The sequence below is a fragment of the Colobus angolensis genome, unplaced genomic scaffold (assembly GCF_000951035.1).
Source record: "Colobus angolensis palliatus isolate OR3802 unplaced genomic scaffold, Cang.pa_1.0 Scaffold308, whole genome shotgun sequence".
NCBI lineage: Eukaryota > Metazoa > Chordata > Mammalia > Primates > Cercopithecidae > Colobus > Colobus angolensis.
This window is the reverse complement of record NW_012116355.1, coordinates 692,842-697,601: the sequence shown is the minus strand read 5'-3', so window position 1 is coordinate 697,601 and position 4,760 is coordinate 692,842. Positions and strand designations below refer to the sequence as shown.

The window sequence follows — 4,760 nt, the reverse complement described above, 5'->3', positions numbered from 1 at the left end:
GCTTGCAGTGAGCTGAGATCCAGCCACTGCACTCCAGCTCGGGCGACAGAGCGAGACTCCGTCTCAAAAAAAAAAAAAAGAAAAAAGAAAACAACAGGCCCTGGGCTGAGTGAACAGCAATCAGGCGATCTGGATCCTATCTTCTGCCCTTTCACTGTGACATCTGGGGAATCACAGTCTCTTTAGCCATAAATTTCCAAACCTGTAAAATGAGGGGTTTGTATCAACAATGACTGCTGAGGGCCTCTGCAGCTCTATAATTCTAATGACTGTTGTTCACTCATATCTATATCAGAGGATAGCTCCAGGCATTCGAACGCTCTGCAGCCTTGTACCAAAGCAGAAAGGCTATATCCTCCAGTCTCACCACAGCAAACTGATGCCCTTTCTCTTCATGCCCCACCCACTCACACAAACCGCCCCAGTCCTGAGGAAGCTGGAGAGTCTGCCCTAGGCCCGCCCTCTCTGAGAGACTGTCTGGGAAGCAGTGTTGCCATAGCAATCAGCTCCTCCTCAAAAGGCTTCAGCCTGCCCTTTTTTACCCCACCCTACCCCAGGGCTTTGTCTGTCCTCAGCACAATCCCCCACTCCCCAGCCAGTCTCTCAGCTCCTGGGTAGTTGTGTGAGGAGGCTGGCTTGGGGCCCCTTTTAGCAACACTGTCACACTCATTCAGCCACTGTGTGGAACTCAAGCCTTTCCCACCCTCTCCCAGCCAGCCTAGGGGCAAAAGGAACTCTAGCACTCCATCAAATCCCCTCAGGGAAGCAGAGGAGCCCTCAAGAGAACTAGGTCCTAGTCTCGGTTCTGATAGTGCTTCCAAGCCTGGAGTGTGGGGAGCTACTCCCTCTTCCTTCCCTGAGGCTGGAACCTCACAACCCTTACTGGGTTCAGCTTACAGTCATAGCCCACCTCTCAAAACAGACGGAAGATCCTCAATACTCCTCATCACTTCCCCCCTCCCACAGAAGCCCTAGGGTTCCCCACCCAGGGGAAGGACAAGGGTGGGGAAAATCAGTTTGTGGCAAGTGGTTAAATGTGGCTACCAGTCACTTAGGGGTCTATGCGAGAGACCTGGGTGGTAGTCGTGGCGGTGGGGTCTGAGCCCTGCTGCTGGTTACCATGGTCTCTGGTCACTGAGCACAAAGTCCCAGGCAGGGCACAGCTCCTAGATGGGCAAGGGCCAGGCCAGGCCCTGGGGCAAGGAAGGAAGTGGGAAATGAGCACACCCAGAGCGTAAGGGCAGGGCAGGGAGGGGGAGGGGGAGACAGAGACCAAGGCTGGCTCTGGGAGGAACAGGAACTAGGATGGGGGGTTGACAGGAACCCAGTGGGGGAAGGGTCCCCCGGGACATCAGCTAGGGGAAGAAACCCCAGTCTCAGCTGGACAGATCCAAAATAGACTAAGGAGACAGTCACACAAGCCCTGGTGACAAGCAGGGTCCGACTCCTCTCTGAGTGCTCAGGCCAGGAGGTGAAGTTAAAAGCTGAGCAGACAGGAGTGCAACAGATTGGCCTCTTCACCCAACTAACCCCATCACCCTTGCTCCTAGAACCCAGAACACAAGTATCTTCCTGCAGTTACTACAATGCCCTAAACTGTTACTTTCTCAAAGTACTGGGGGTTCTGTTCTCCCGCCTCAACTGGGGCCTACAACCCCTTCCCCTAGATAGTGCCCGCAGACCCTCTGACACCGCTACACTCTGGACCACCAGCCCTTCTCCATTAAACAGTCCTCCTTCCGTCAAAGCGCCTCCAAGTCCCCTCCCCCTCATGTACCTCCTCCAACTTCCCACATCAGACAGCAACACAGCCCCCTCAGTGTACCTCGCAACACCCCCCCACCCACAACAAAGCGCTCCCGCCCTTCCCCCATAGAGGCCCCTAGAGAATGCACCTTGTTGTCCACACATTGAGTCCCAACTGCTCCCCTGACTCCGTGTCTTCCCTCAACATACAGCAGTCTCCAGATTGTCTGCAAAGCGCACCCCCATCCGCGTCCCTTCTTCCACGCTCACCCTGCCCCACACCTGTAGTTCCGTGGATCCCGTTGCACTCGGGTAGGTGGTAGTGGTTGGGGCAGTTACTGAGCAGTCCTATCTGTAGTCTCCGCCTGCAAACCTCGCCCCTTCGGTTCGAGCCCCGCCCCCGCAACGCCAAGGCCCACCGTCTCCCTTGTCCCACCTTCCACCTTCTCTGGACTTGTCTCTTTCCTCGTTTAAATTCTCGAGCTCCTCCCCTGTAGCCCGGTCCCCGCCCCCTTCTGTCCCCGCGCCTCTTTCGCGTTTTCTTTGCATTTCCCCAGGATCCTCAGCTTTTCCCAGGCCCCACCCGCGATCCCCGCCTCCTCTTGGTCTCGCCGCCTTTCACCGGGACCCGCCCCCTCGGATTCCAGCCTGGCAGAAGTCGCGCCAGGCCCCCTTCCACCACGATGCCCCTCCCATCTCAGAGCCTCTCCTCCTTCCGCCCCTTTTACCTCACGCCTCACCCGGGCGGTCGCGCTCCAACCAGGATCCGCTGGCTCTGATTGGCGGTGGCAGCCCCAATGGATGACGGAGGAGACAAAGTGATGGCCGCAGGTCGCCTGAGGTCCCACCCCGGCCACGTGCGGCTTCTGTGATGACAGGTCTAGAGGGGCGGGGCTTCGGTCGACAGGCTGCTAGCCTGAGCGGAGCGGATCAGGGCAGGGTGGGGAGCCGGAGCCAGGGCGAAAGCCACAAGCCTGAGGGCTCTGAGCCGGGTTGGGGCTCTCTCGCTGCTTTCGCGCCGGTGTGAGCTGCTTGCGAAACTTGAGCCTCTTTGTAGGGATGTCTGGGTTGGCGCGTGCATTTGCACTAATAGGGGAGGTCCATAGGGTTTGCAAGGTAGTGCAAGGAATCTGAAGGGGTCTGTGAAAATAAGGGAATCTGGGCGGTCGGGTTCAGGTTTGCGAGGTTGAGCAGTTTCTGAAGCCTACGTTGTGCAGGCGGGTGTGAGTTCTGGGATGGACAGTAGGAGTCAGATCTGTACCTATTGAGGCAGGTCAGCGAGGAGATCTGTGAATTTTACGAGATGAGTGTTGATAGGGAGTTAGGATGGCCTGCAATTGCTGGAGAAAAGTGAGGCCTTTCCCTTGCACAGGTGTCGAATGAACTGCATTACAGTTACATATGTTCCGCAATTTAAGTGGCGCTTGAGTCTCTTCTCTCCAACCTCTCCCCATGAGATACAATAAGGGAGGGCGACGCTTTCCAGACACCGGTAGATGGCAGCACAGGACACTTGCAGAACTGAGAGAGCCTAGCTCAGCGCCAATCTGTGGCCTCTCTGAGGAGCGGACCGTGTGGGTCTGATTTAATCAAGTTTTCCAAAAGTCACATTCTTTTTTATTTGTTTTGAGATGGCGTCTCTGTCTTTCGCCCAAACTGGAGTGCAGTGGTGCGATCTCGGTCACTGCAGCCTCCGCCTACTGGGTTCAAGCAATTTTCCTGCCTCAGCCTTCGGAGTAGCTGGGATTACAGTCGCGCGCCACTAGGCTGGAATAATTTTCGTATTTTTGGTAGAGACAGGTTTCACCATGTTGGTCAGGCTGGTCTCAAACTCCTGATCTCAAGCGATCCACCCGCCTCGGTGCCCAAAGTGCTGGGATTACTGGCGTGAGCCACAGCACCCGGCCAAATCTCAGATTCTTTAGGCTCTGTGACTTTATGCCAGTAGTTAACTTAAACTGGTTTACTCAACGTCAATGGTGTGGAAGGCGCAAAAAAAAAGAAAGAACAAAGTATTTTTTCTGCCCATAAGGAACGTATTGTTTAGACAGTGATACAAATGCCTACATAATCCCAGAAGGGTAAACTAAGAAAGGTTTTGTGTAGCGGGAAAAGCACAGAGTTTGAAGTCATCTAAACTTCTTCACCTTAAACTTCAAACTTCAACTTATGGGTTCAACTTATGAGTTTGTCTCATACCTTTGAGTATTTACTAGCTGTATAGATTTGGGTAAATTACTTGACTTAAAAAAAATTAATTGTAGAACAATTTTAGATTTACAGAAAACTTATAAAAATAGTGCAGAGTTTTCAGATATACGCTATACCTAGTTTCTCCTATTATTAACATCTTTCCTTATATGGTTCATTTATTACAATTAATGAGCCAATATTGATACATTAACAATAACGAAAATCCACACTTTATTCTGATTTTCCTTTTGTTTTTTTGAGATGGAGTTGTCACCCTTTCACTCAGGCTGGAGTGCAGTGGTGTGATCTCGGCTCACTGCAACCGCTGCCTTCTGGTTGCAAGAGATTCTCCTGCCTCAGCCTCCTGAGTAGCTGGGATTACAGGCATGTGCCATCACCCCTGGCTAATTTTGTATTTTTAGTAGAGACGGGGTTTCTCCTTGTTGGTCAGGCTGGTCTCGAACTCCCGACCTCAGGTGATCTGCCTGCCTTGGCCTCTCAAAGTGCTGGAATTAGAGGCATGAGCCACTGCGCCCGGCCTATTCTGATTTTCTTAGTTTTTCCCTTATGTCCTTTTTCTGTTCCAAGATCTGATCCAAGCTGGCACATTACATTTAGACATCATGTCTCCTTTGGCTCCTCTTGGCTGTGACAGTTTCTCAAACCTCCTTGTTTTTGATGAGCTTAACAGTTTTTGTTTTGTTTTGTTTTACTTTGAGACACTCTTGCTCTTTTGCCCAGGCTGGAGTGCAGTGGTGCAATCTTGGCTCACTGCAACCTCTGCCTCCTGGGTTCAAGTGATTCTCCTGAGTAGATGGGAC

At 52.6% G+C, this 4,760-nt stretch overlaps 1 protein-coding gene across 2 annotated transcripts in view; it reads right to left on the bottom strand.

Annotated features, from left to right (window-relative positions):
• Positions 1-2,205, bottom strand: part of FAM214B (family with sequence similarity 214, member B) — a 12,204-nt gene extending 9,999 nt beyond the window's left edge. Inside the window, exon 1 of one of the 2 annotated variants that reach the window (XM_011950474.1) lies at positions 1,896-2,205. The gene's annotated coding sequence lies outside the window, so the exon portion shown is untranslated. The remainder of the gene's footprint in view (positions 1-1,895) is intronic. The other variant, XM_011950475.1, reaches the window with a different exon arrangement.
• Between the last annotated feature and the right edge of the window lie 2,555 nt (positions 2,206-4,760).